Consider the following 14,552-nt stretch of genomic DNA (forward strand, 5'->3'; position numbering starts at 1 on the left):
TCCCGCGATCGAGCATTTTTCCATAGACAATTGTGCTTGCCACACACACAGCTGAGGTGCCTCTACCATAGAGAAGTGACACCCGACATCGGTACCGAGCGCACCGATCGTGCTCTACGGCATAGATTTTGGCTACGATAATCTTTTCGGCTATTCGACTAGCGCATTTCCGCTCGGCATAAATGCGGCAAAAATCATCACATAACGACACCTACATGTAGGTTACAGGTTACAAGGGGCTTTTGAACCCGTTCACACACACATTATCTAGGTTTCTAGACACTTATAGACACAATGTTTTTTCATGCGATTTTAGCAGTCATTTCGATAGCAACTTCTTTGCTGACAGATGTGTTTTAGTGTGAGCACACCTAGTTCTACTGAGCTCTTTTGAGAGCAGATATCCCTGTAGGGTTTACTGTTTTGCATGCTGCAGTTCTTGGCGCCTGTTTGAGCACAATCACTAATGTACGTTGAGTTGCGGACACCGCCTATTGTACTACGTGTGGAGCCATTTTTGGCTATTTTGGCAGTTTTTCTCGGTCGTTTTGAGACTGAGACCGGAAGAGCTCTTTTTGAGACTTTGGCTAGTCCTTTTGTGTCTTCATTATCCTTTGGAGGGTTGATAGCATGAGGTTTTCGTTTGAGTTGGGATATTCTTAAATACTGAGATACCTTCGATGATACAGGTACCTCAAGTTTTTCTTTACGGTACCCTCACCATAAGACATGGACCAGGCGGTTTTTGTGCTTTTGACGCCGAGTTGGCGATCACACAGCAGTGTATATGCCCAATGGTTCTTTTTTTAATAGTTTATGCATTTTTGTTACGAGACTGGGCACCCTCCTGTTGTAGTGTTTAGGTGCAATTGGGATAGCTTGCGTAATGGTTAATTATGTGTTGTCTATTTATTTTTCTAATTGAGTTGATGATGATGATTTTGTAAAGTGGAGTGCGGGAAGTTGATGAAGAGGCACCGGAAATTACTCTTGGCCATTTTATATTCGCACAGTGTTTTAGAATTTCATTTCAATAAGCCACTATGGCTCTGTAAATAATTGTAGTGGGAACTCCCCTTATGGGTCATGCAAGAACTAATGAGCTTCACTCGTTTACAAAAGTGAAGTGGTTATAAAAAGAGGGGCCTCATTTTTTGGCACCTTAAATTCACAAATAATATATTAAATACCAACTCCACAAGAGAGGTGCAGTGGAGTTTGGGGCCATTTAGGCTTTTCTCTTGCAGATTGTCTTCTCTACTCTCTTATGCTATGATCTATTTGCTGTGTACTCTCTAATCAAGTCTCTATCTTGTACAATTCTCTTACACACTCTTAGAAGCTTGTCTATGTCAATTCTATGTTGTGTGTGTGTGTGTGTGTGTGTGTCATAGTCTAGGTGTGTGTGTGTGTACGCTTGGAAATTGGGAAAAGAGGTCGACTGGTTGATGGTGATTTTTGTGAGCATGTGTTGAATAATTTAAGCAATCGATCTCCCCATCTCTTCTGCCAACAGTGGTATCAAAGCAACAAGGTTCGATTTAATCGGCATCAAATTTCAATTTCAAGAAGGAATTCCTCGAATCGCCAATCTTCGAATTGCAATTCATTGAATTTACAATTCAAGATTCAAGGATCCATGCAAAATTCAAAATTTCATCAGTTGAAATTGCAAAAAAAATTGTGCTTGGTTGTCAATTGGCGACAAATCGGTTACTAATCGGCAATCAATTTCTAGTTTTGGCTTGATGACGGTCCCGATACAGTATATCGAGTCTCAAATTCCAAATTTAATGCCTAATAAGTGCGGATTGTGAGGCGGGAAAGAGAGCAAGGGTCGAAGAAAAACAGAAGAACTTGAAATTTGGAAGAGTCTTGATTCAACAAAATTGGCACTCCAGGTCAGAGATTTACGACATCGACATTGTAAGCTAAAGCAAAATTGTCGGAATCAATTATGAAGAGGTGATATGATTGACATGGTACGCGTTTTGGAACTCAGGGCCTCACCGTCTCACATAAGAATTTAATTCCTGCATCAGATTGAATTCCTCGACACACTGTGGGAACCCTGGCTTACACACAAAAGCTACATCCCCAACTACTACGGGATCAAGCTCACTCAGGCCCGATAGATTCTCCTTGGCGTTGGGAGTACTTTTGCCTTCTTACACTCGAACCGAAACTATCTGTTGAAGTCACCATCTTCAACTTTCCCCTGGCGGTGTCGTTCTCAACCTGTGAGCTTGCTTTCTCCATATTTCTACCATGCAATTTGTAATTCACACATTTTATTAAAAGGTGTGGCCATTAAGAAAGCATGAAAAGTTGAAGTATTTAAAAAGTGTGTCCATTAAGCAAGTCTCAAAGGTTGAAGTATAATAAGATGGTGGACATTAAGCAAGTCTCAAAGGTTGAAGTATAATAAGAGGGTGGTCATCCCGCCCTTAAGCCGTAAATCGAGCATCAAAAGAAAATCCGCCCCTAGGCCGGTGATCGAGCGTTCAAAAAAAGAAAATAAAAAAAGAAAAAAAAGAATAAAAGAATAAAACTTACTCCACTGACCTAGTGGCAATAAGTTGTCCCGTCTAATCGCCACAATTTTCGGTCGATCCTCTTTAACTAAAATAATAGCGATGATTAATCGGAAACCATCAAAGGCCGCGCATCATTAACGACTATCCTCTATGGTAGGAGGGAGCTTGAAAATAACGTTCAATTCAATTCGACGGTGACCAATAACGTGGAATTGTCATTGTATTGCCATTATTTCTGGGATACGGGAGATCGGGCGCCACGAACTTGACCGACTCGCAGACGCATCGTCGGACCGCTCACTTTTACTGCAATTTCCTAGCGCATCGCCATTTCGGACTGGATGCCACCGGAATTTCTCAGCTAAGTACATTTCATTTATGTTATTTATTCTACTCTCTTTTACTTATTCCGCATAATGCATCTGTAAATATCATCAAATAGCCCTTTTAAACATTATTATCTATAAATTATAAAAAACATAAACAAAAGAAAAAAAAGAGAAGAAGAAAATAATATATATATATATATATATATATATATATATATATATATATAGATAGATAGATAGATAGATAAAGCACGCAATCATGGCACATCTTCCTCAGGCACCCATGATTGCTGAACAACTTCTAAATCTGCAACAATCTCTCATATATGAACGCATGCGAAGACAAGAACTTGAAGATAAATTATTGCATTCTGCACGCATCGAATCTGCACCGTCACCCAAGAAAAACAAAATTAGCAGAAAAGCCTTCACTTTCAAGGATTTTGATAGCACTAAAGATGCTAGCACGGTTCTAGCATGGGTTAGTCAGCTAGATGACTACTTTCATGTCAAGACTTCTTCGAGCGTGAAATGGTAAAATGTGCATTAAATCATCTCACTAGCAGCGCTGTATTGTGGTTGAACGCCATCAAACAGCATGGGAAAAGACCATGTACCTGGCATGCATTTAAAAAAGTGTTTTTACATCAATTTTTGTCCACACAGTACAAAGCTAAAGCACGACTTCAATGGGATTTAATTCAACAGGGTCAAAATAAAGATGTATAGGGTTACACTGACCGTTTTTGGAACTGTTTAATCCAATTGCAAGCTTTTGAACATGTTATTCACAGGAAATTGAAGCGTAAGTACATATCAGGCTTGACACTACAAATTGGTGTTGAAGTAGATATGTTTGAACCGGATTCTCTGTCAAAATCTATTAATTTGGCTCTCAATGCAGAAAAGAAGAAAAGTGGACAACCCTCTCACATTAATCAAACTGTTAACAGTAATCGTAGCAAGAGACCTCCTTTCTCTACTAACTTTGACATAAACAAACATAAAAGCCATACCTTTTTCAGAGACGCAGATTTGACAATTCTCCTATGATTGCTCAACCTCATACAAGCAACAACAACGAGGAAACCCAAATTCTTTCAATCAACGTCCTACTCCAAACTCTAATGGTAACAAAAAGGTAAAGTGTTTTAAATGTTTTTAGTATGGTCATTATGCAGATAAGTTCCCAAATGGTCTTTCTAAGGGCAACGGTCAATCCAATGGCCATTCCAATGGAGTCAACAGAAATCCAAGCAAAAAACCCTTCAACAACAATCGCCCCAACGGTGCTACTCTTAACCTTATCGAAGATGCTACTCCTGATGACAATGAAGTGGAAGCTAACTACGGTGAGAGATAATATGATCCTGATTATGATAACTATGACAACCCATCTTTAGGTACTCTTATATCTCCTCACACTTTGTTTAAAGTGCAAGGCACTATTAAGGGTGAAAGTGTCACCATTCTGTTAGATGATGATAGTAGCCATGATTTCATTTCTACACGCTTGGCACAACAACTCTATCTCTCTAAAATCTCATCACCTCACAAAGCAAAACGTTTTTTAATAATCAACGTTTTAATTGTAAAACCCAAGTCACTGTTGAAGTTTGCATTGGTGAATTTACACAAACACGAACATTTCTGGTAGCACAATTACATGGTCTTGATATGATTTTGGGAATTCCGTTTTGTCATGAATTTGACCCGTTGATTAATTATAAAACACGTACTATGTCTCTCACTCATAACAATAAAAGTTTGTCCTTACAAACAACACTAGAACATCAAAAAAGTTCACTCCTCTCCCACACTCAAGCCAAAAGAGCAATTCAAAAATAGGGCAAAACATATCTAGTGTTGATAAATCAAATTCGGCTGAAACTGAAACTTCACGTAACTCCATACACAATGAATTTCTCTCACAATTTAAAGATTGTTTCATGCATGATCTGTCACCTGGAATTCCACCTTCACGCCCAGAAGACCACAAAATTGACATTATATCGGGTAGTGAACCTCCTTGTAGAGCACCTTATCGTGTAAATCCAACCACACACAGGGAGATACAAACTCAAATCACTAATTTACTTGACCGAGGCCTAATCCAGCCTAGTAGTTCACCATACGGAGCTCCAATACTTCTTGTCAAGAAGAAAAATGGAACCTTTAGTATGTGTATCGACTACAGGGCTTTAAACAAGATCACCATTGAGAATAGGTTTCCTATTCCTAGAGTGGATGATCTGTTAGACAAATTGAAAGAGGAAAACATCTTTAACAAAATCGACCTTAAATCACGGTATCACCAAGTCAAAATGTTTGAACATGATGTTACAAAACTACTTTCAGAACACAAACTGGACACTATGAATATCTTGTCATGCCATTTGGTTTGACAAATGCACCAGCCACATTCACTCGCATGATGAATAGAATTTTCATTGACCATCAAGATTTTGTGATTGTATTTTTTAATGACATTTTGGTATTCAGTAAATCCGAAGAAGAGCATAAAAAGCACTTAACATGTGTATTTGATCTGCTGGCACAAAATCACTTGTATTTGAATCCTGAAAAGAGTTCTTTTTTTCAATCCGAAATTGAATATTTGGGACACATTGTATCGGGTAACAGAATGTATACCCCAAGAAAATTAAAGCCATTCAGTCATGGCCTAGACCCAAAAACTTGCATGTGCTATGTTCTTTCATCGGTCTTTGTAGCTATCACAGGAAATTTGTTCATAATTTTGCTTACAAGTCACATTATTTGACTCTCCTGTTGAAGAAAAACACACCTTATGAATGGACTGATTTACAAAAAATCTCGTTTACTGCACTTAAACATGCTTTGACTAATGCATCTGTATTGCAATTGCCTGATTTTGAAAGACCATTCTTTGTGGTAGTCACTGATGCTAGTGGAAAAGATATTGGTACAGTCCTTATGCAAGATAACCATCCACTTGCTTTTGAAAGTCGTAAGTTCAAACCTTCTGAAACAAAGTTCAGTACTTATGATAAAGAATTGACTGTTGTGGTACATGCATTAAAAATTTGGAAACATTATGTAATGGGTAGTGACTTGATCATTAAAACTGATCAACAAAGTATCAAATATTTACTTTCTCAGCCCTTAATAGATGATAGACATATTAAATGGGCCGCTTTTATTCAAAGTTTTCAGCCCAACATTAATTACCAACCTAGTAAAGAAAACGTTGTAGTTGATGCTTTGAGTAGAAGACCCTCACTTAATCATCTATCAACCACTTATGCACATGATGATGACTTCAAAACGACATGGTTGCATATGCTTAACAATTCTATGCACACATTTCTTGAATACACTATTCAAGAAAACTTACTTTATTTCAAACAAAAATTGTGTGTGACTAAACCTTTCCGTACATTCATTATTGAAGAATTGCACAAACCACCCTATGCTAGACATAGAGGATTTGCTGCAACTTTTCAAAATTTATGTCATGATTTCTATTGGCCTACTATGAGAATGGATGTCAAACAGTATGTTTCCACTTGTTTGATTTGTCAAAAGATCAAAGCAAAAAATGGTAAGAAATTGGGACTTTTACACCCTCTTCCCATTCTTGAAAGACCTTGGGAACACATTCCAATGGATTTTGTTACTGGTTTCTCACTCAAAGTGCACAAGCATGACATGATTTGGACTATTATTGTTCGTTTTTCTAAACAAGCGTATTTCATTCCTTGTAAGAAAACACTCACAACACATCAAGCTGCACTTTTGTAGACTGTTTTCCCACATCATGGTTTGCCTAAAGTGATTATTTCTGATCGAGATTCAAAAATTTGTAGTACTTTTTGGACTACTGTTTTTGAAAATCTTGGCACTACACTTGACTTCACTTTTGCATTTCATCCTGAATCTAATGGTCAAACCAAATTCACCAACCGCACTATTATTGTTTTTTTAAAGGCTCATGTTTCTTCTCAACCTAAGAAATGGGATGATTACCTGCATATTCTGCAATTTGCATATAACAACACCACTCACACTGCCATGGGTAAATCTCCATTTGAGGTTGTATATGGCCACTCTCTTTCCACTTCTGCTTCACGTCTTTCTAATGTTGTGCCTGCCCCCACTAATAATTTCACTCTACTGACTTTCATGATATTTATGCAAGTGTGCATTCTGCTATTAAACACTCACAAGAACTTTACATTAAGCATGCTAACAAGCACCGCTAGGCACTCCAATTCAAAGAAGGTGATTATGTTTACTTCGCATTGAAAACCGAAGGATCAAAAGTGTTGATACCAATGTCTTTGTTAAGCTTGCTCCTCGTTTTTATGGAACTTTAAAAATTTCAGCTGCTGCCATTAATGATGTTTCTTTTCATTTAGACCTACCTGAACATTGGTACATTCACAATTCATTTCACATTAGTCTTTTACGACCATTCAAAGGACTCCTACCTACACACCACATTTATGAAGACCCACCTTCACTTGTAGACCAAGAAGAAAAACTCATCCCTGACACAATAGTTGATCACGAGACCACCACTACATGCACTAGCATGGTTTATAACCGTTACCTTTTGACTTTCAAGGGCCACCCTAGAGAGGATGCCAAATGGATGCCTGAGAAGTTTTTTTCGCAACTTCCCCGACCTTCTCCACAGTTTTCATCACTCACGGTACAATTGATTTATCTATTGAGCAACTGAGGATAGTTTCTATCCTTGGTGGGAGGGATGTTACGAAACTGAGCACCCTCCTGTTGTAGTGGTTAACTAAAATTGAGATAGCTAATGTAATGGTTAATTATGTGTTGTCTATTTATTTTTCTAATTGAGTTGATGATGATTATTTTGTAGAGTGGAATGCGGGAAGTTGATGAAGAAGCGTCGGCAATTACTCTTGGCCATTTTATATTCGCACAGTATTTCAGAATTTCATTTCAATAAGCCACTATGGCTCTGTAAATAATTGTAGTGGGAACTCCCCTCTCAGAACTAATGAGCTTCACTCATTTTCAAAAGTGAAGTGGTTGTAAAAAGAGGGGCCTCAATTTTTGGCACCTTAAACTCACAAATAATATATCAAATACCAACTCTACAAGAGAGGTTCCGTGGAGTTTGGGGTTAGATTTAGGCCTTTCTTTTGCAGATTCTCTTCTCTGCTATGTTCTATTTGTTGTGTACTCTCTAATCAAGTCTCTGTTTTTTACAATCTCTTACACACTCTTACAAGCTTGTCTATGTCAATTCTATGTTGTGTGTGTGTGTGTGTGTGTGTGTGTGTGTGTGTGTGTGTGTGTCATAGTCTAAGTGTGTGTGTGTGTGTGTGGTTGGAAATTGGGAAAAGAGGTGGACTGGTTGATGGTGATGTTTGTGAGAATTTGTTGAATAATTTAAGCAATCAATCTCCCCATCTCTTCCTCCAACAATTTTTGAGTTGAGCTTTGACTCCTCATTCAAAGGAGACTCTGTGGGTTTTTTCTTGCGAGTCTGTTATATGCGTTCTTGGCACTTCTAGCTATTTTTGTAGGGTTAAGGAGGATAGGTTAGTGTGCCATTCATGGCATAAAAATGCTTGGAGAGGTTAGTGTAGAACTTAAGAGAGAAACTATTGGACAACACAATCTAGGCTATACTTGCAAATGATAAAGCTTAATATTATTCAGCAGAACCTGCCTCTATATAGGCTTTACAAATAGGTAGTCTTTTGACACATGAGCTCAAAAGGTGGATTCCAATGCACAATACAAGTGTCTTTCTCTTTACAAAGGTTGCAAGAGGCTTTTCACATGGCTTGACTCATAAAGATTTTCTAGGTGGAAGAGACTGTTCACATATAAGAGATGAAACAAAACTCGCATCCCAACAATTCTCCCCTATGTGAGTTTTGGTTGCATATCACTCACACAATCCTCCCCTCAAAACACACTAGGGTGAGGCATACAATTCACAAGCCTCTCCTTGAACAAAAAATTGCCTCCCCTAGACACAAAGGGTGTAGGCATACAAAACATCACGGTGTAGGCACACACAAGCCTCCCCTGGCACAAATAGAGGGTAAGGTACACAACACAGATAATGCTCACAGTACATGTTGTTTGTTGTTTACTGGGGAGAAAATCCAGTAAAAGGTGTTGTACTTTGGTCTTTTTGCCAGTTGTTGTAGTAGCCAATATGTTGTTGTTCTGCTATATTGTGATGCTGTTGATATTTTTAAACAATGAAGAATGCAAAGGAAGATACAATGCAGAATATATGTACAATGGAGGGGAAAACCGCGTGGGAAAAAGCCCTCGAATTATTTTAGGCTATGCAAAAGGACTTTGAAATTATATTGAATGCGTTGGAAAACGTCCCCCAACTACTATCCCTTTGTCTTGATGTTGTGAGCTTCGTCGTGTGTCGACGCTTTCAACATTTTCATGTTGATATAGATCTTGATATTCTTTGATGTTGTTGGTCCGGTTTATAGAGGATGAAAACTTCGTGGCACATACATGTCAAATGTGATGCTTGCGTGTGTACTCATGGGCGGTCTTACCATACACAATATATGTACAATGGAGGGAAAAACCACGTGGGAAAAAGCCCTCAATTATTTTATCTATGCAAAAGAACTTTGAAATTATATTGATTGCGTTGGAAAACATCCCCCAACTGCTATTCCTTTGTCTTGATGTTGTGAGCTTCATTGTGTGTCGACGCTTTCATCATTTTCATGTTGACATAGATCTTGATATTCTTTGATGTTGTTGGTCCGGATTGTAGAGGATGAAACTTTGTGGAACATACATGTCAAATGTGATGCTTGCGTGTGTGCTCATGGGAGGTCTTACCATACACGTCTTGTACAAGCAGTGTCTGGAACCCGTGTGCCTTGGTGCACTTGTGTTGCATACATAATGTTTATTTTGAGAAAGGTTGTGACATGTTTGATGCATACAATTGCTTGGTATCGTGCCTATGTCTGCCATACTAAATGATACATTCATTTCAAATGTTAAAGTGATATTTTCTTGAAGCTTTTGGTGGTCTTGGATCTTGGTGGATGAAGTCTTCATGTAGTGAGAACTATGGATTTGAAATAACTAAATAAATTCAGTGAAATGGGGGTGAAATAAGCCTGCACAGTGCTTGTCAATGGCAGAGGATCGACGAGCGGAGTGTGGTGTTGATGGCAAGCTGGACGACTACTCTTGAAGAGCAGAGCAAGGCAAATTGTAGACCTCGACTTGGAGGGGCTTGAGAGGCACTTGAATCGTAGTTCATGAGTAGAACGATGGCATCTACTGTAGTGGGTGGAGATGCTGCTGCAAGTGTTCAACACAATTTGGCAATAGCAATGGGCAAGGTGGAAGGCTTCACTAGGCCGTTGATAGGGATGTAGCAGATGAGGGTAATGCTCAACCAAAGGATGATGGGTTGGTGGAGCCGTTGCAGGCGCATGAGGGCAATTGGGTCTAGAAGAGGAAGAGTTCAGATGATGAGCAGGTAAGTGGGCTTAAGAGTGTCGGGAGCTCTTCAAATTAATGGATACTTTTACAAGCTTGTCAGCTCATTGGTGTCGGATTGTAAGTTTGCAAAGGCAGCAAGGGGCACCGGGAACTGATCGGCACAAGGCCATCAGTAGAAGGCCATAGGAAGGCCGACCTAAAAGGGATCTTTATGAGATGGCGGTGAAGAACATGAGCATCTGGTTCAACTCCTTATGTTGCACGTGGACTTCTTTGGCATTGATTGCAAGTGAAGACAACAGATGGAAGGGACGTCAATGCAGTTTTTGAAGAGATGCTCCCCCAAATTGCCCTTTGCAAAATAAGAATTGTTTATGCAAAGGGTGGCTCCCACTACTAGTAACACAAACACACTACTTTATCTCTCTCTCTCTCTCTCTCTCTCTCTCTCTCTCTCTCTCTCTCTCTCTCTCTCTCTCTCTCTCTCATACACCCATATACACACACGAACGCCCACTTAACCGACTTAACCTCTGATAATTCAAAATCTTGAGGGCTCAAAATTATGCACTATGATCATCAAAGGAAGCTCGCAAATTGGCAGTAGATCGAAGCCAAATATGCACACAAAATGCATAAAATTAACCTAATTATTGATGCTAATGATGCGACAATCACACTACAAATGTCAATTCCATCAACTCGCTAATCTATTGAGGAAGACTCGAAGAGCTGAGACTAGCTCAAGGTCTTTATATAATTTGGACATGATGGTGGTTCTAACTTTTGAAGACATGAAATCCATCAATTTGGCAATGTTTAATGGCACCTTAAGGCCTTGAGTCCCTTGACATGGGGAAGATGGGATCTCCATTTCTTTGATAGGATCAGGTAGTCCCTCTGTAAACATTCTTTCCATCAAGAAGTGAGTACGCCCACTTTCCCATGACTTTAAGTCACTTTCTTCTTGGATGACACTGGGTATGGCTAAGGGTCTACGGACTTAATGAGGTTGTTGTTTCATAGGGAACATGGTGTATGTAATCTGGATCTGCCTAGGTGCTAGTTCTAGATCCCTTTGGGTATCTTCTACAAAAATCCTTAATTGCTTGACTCGCTCAATCTCCTCTGTAGGGTTTGGATAAGTTCCAATCTTCTTCTTGGATCTTGGCAATTGTGGCTCATGAAGATCTTCCTTGTTGGTTTCTATCTTAGTGGTCGTTTTGGTCTCCATGGTTTCACCTGAATCCGAATCCTCTGCAACGTCGTTCATATATACAGGGTCATCACCAGTCCCTATGTTGGTTTTTGAACTGGGGTCTGACTTCACTGCTTTTTGCGATCTCTTCCTTTGTGTTTTCTTCTTTTTTTGAGATTGGGCAATTTATGCCGTGTCTCTTTCCTCAAGAATATAATTTTGTTTTTGGAGCATCGATCGTGTGAGTACGTTTACTGGTACCACATGTGTACTTTGTGATGGCTCCTCGGTAACTTCAATCAAGTCTAATGGCGTGATATTCGGTGCAATTGGACTATTTGGACATTGGGAAATCAAATGATCTATGCCACATCGATTACACATGAGTATCGGCATTGTAGATTGGTTTGCATTAGTGTGGCATTCTTTTGTAGCCTAACAGGACACTCGGCTACACGATGTGGACCTCCACACTCATAGCATTGAAGAGGTGGTCTCTTACTAGTATTTTGGACTTTCTTCAAGCACATCCATCCCATAGGCAATATTAGGATCTATATCTGCCTCAAAGCCTTCCAAACAAGCAATAGATGACTCACAACCCACTTGAATCACAGAAGTGATTCTCCGATGTGGTGGTTGCGGTCCTAGCACTGGAGGTGGTAAAGGTGTTGTTTGAACAACATTTTAGGCCCTAGGGACCATGTGTTGTGATGTTTGTTCAAGAGGTGGGGCTGGCATCAATGCAGGCACTCGAGGTGTGTCTGTCCATGCTAAGGTTGGTCTATTCTCCATCGCGCGATTAAATACTATGCAATCCTTAGCTTGATGACAGTACCTCCCACAGGCATTGCAATTCACATTGAATTTTACTCTAAAAGTAGGGCATTAACTGGTACTATGCAGTCCATAGCATATTGATCACCATTGTTGCTCCCTTCTTGGATACATATGATTGTTTTGCGGAGCACGATTGTCTCTAAGACTCTGTTGAATAGCCTTGGTGAGATCTGCTAAAGTCATCTCAGATATCTTTGGCTCCTAGCAATAGGCTTTAGGGTCATTGGCTGATGCCCCGATGCTTGCGAGCTAATATATTTAGGCTCAATAGACACTCTTTCTCCTTGAATCATTAAATTATCCTCCAATTGGATCGCATTGGTGGTGACTGCTTCCCAAGTGGTAATACCTCCAATGACTAGGCCATTGTAGATATCATCATGTTGTAATCCCCTAATGAATCTATCAAGCAATTGATTCTTATTGAAGCGCTCATTTGGACTACGACGAGAATTCAAATGCTTCAAGCGACTAATAAAGTCTCTCACCGACTCTCCTTCCTCTCGTTGGGCTTTTTGGACCTGAGAGGCTACACCCCAAAGCACTCCCTCTCATATGTATTCTTTCAAGAACAGTCTCCTAAGAGTAGGGTAAATCATTTTTTCTTCCACCCTTAGGGTTCTATACCAATCCCCTGCCTTCCCACTTAAGGTTAGACTTAAAGCATTACTCTTATGCAGGTCATTGTGTTCTCCTAGAGAATCGCATATTTGTTCAAACACTTCTATATTCTTTCACATCCCCGTCTCCACTAAATTTTTGTGTGAGCTTGGCTATTTGTACTACCTTACTTCTAGGCTCTCTATCAGGCGTGTTATGCATATTCTCGGAAATAGATCGACCAATAGCTTGAGCAAATGTTGCCAAGTCACCTAAGTGAGCAGGCACCATGGGTGGAGGTGCTCCAGAGACTACATGTGGAGTAGGTATTGGCATCGGGCTTGGCGCATAGGAAGCCCTTGAGTTCCACATTGGGTACAATGTTGTGCCATGTGGTGGTCCATAGTTCATATGTGTGGCCCTAGGCATATCAGACGTCGGATGTGACGTGATAATGCTAGCCGGTATGGTCCCATGGAAATAAGAACTTGGGTGTTGTGGTTGTGGAGCATAGGTTGTTGAAACAATGGAAGGGGTATGGACTACATGAGTACAATGACCCATAGGTGCATACGATTGGTACACACTTGTAGGTACTGTTGCAGGCATTGAGCTACCATGTAGTGGTGCTTTACTAATAAATGTGGTCGATGGAGTGTTTCTTGGCATGCCCATCATTGGGGTAGGCATGGTAACCGTGGCGTCATCAAGGGAAAGATGAGCTAGACTTGGAAAGATAAATCTATCACTTGTGGGCTCAGATTGCACCGAGACCCCTGGCGAAACAACATATGGGGGATCCATCGGACCTACCGAGGGAGTCTCCATTTGCGATAAGGTTAGTTTTTTAGCCTTTCCTGTATCTAAGAATCTCATGAGACCCGTTGAGGGCATGTTGATCCCCTTGTTCTATCACTCTAACTCAATGACCCTATGGATGACCTCACAAAGTCTTTGTTGTTGATCCTCCACACTAGTACCACCCATTGTGGATTGTAGGATATCTAACCAACCCACGTGATAGGTGTGACCCGTGTATAGGTCGGTCAGAGTTTTTGTTTGTAGTTCGTACTCCCAATTCTCATTTAAGAACGCTCCATCTAGGATTGAGGTGCTAGGGGTGTCCTTTGAGCTAGATGCAATGTTGCTTTCTAGGGGTTGGCCCTTAGTGGTTGCTAAGTCAGGAGCACTTGATTGCTCTCTTAGCAAGGATATTGACATAGGGGCTTTTGATTTTAACTCTCTTCGTTGCTCTGCCTTGCGTAAGCTCTCAATTTCCTTTTCCCTTGCTGCAAGGATATATCGCTCAGCCTCTTGCACTTCCGCAAGGCTTCTACCATCGGGTAATATGATCTAGGAGGGAAATAACTCTGAAGAGTCAGGAGGTGTAGTGAATGAAGTATTCAAGTGCACATTCTCTAAGTGTATAGGGTCTACGTTGGTCATGAATGGAGAGTTTACTTCCCCACCCCCTCATTTACATCATTAGCTCCATGTTCGGAGCTAGTGCCTATAATAAAGATTTCCTTGAAGTAACTAAGCACGCTCGACCCGGACTATGGACCCATGGCATGC

The sequence above is a fragment of the Adiantum capillus-veneris genome, chromosome 3 (assembly GCF_014529385.1).
Source record: "Adiantum capillus-veneris isolate H3 chromosome 3, ASM1452938v2, whole genome shotgun sequence".
NCBI classification, from domain to species: Eukaryota; Viridiplantae; Streptophyta; class Polypodiopsida; order Polypodiales; family Pteridaceae; genus Adiantum; species Adiantum capillus-veneris.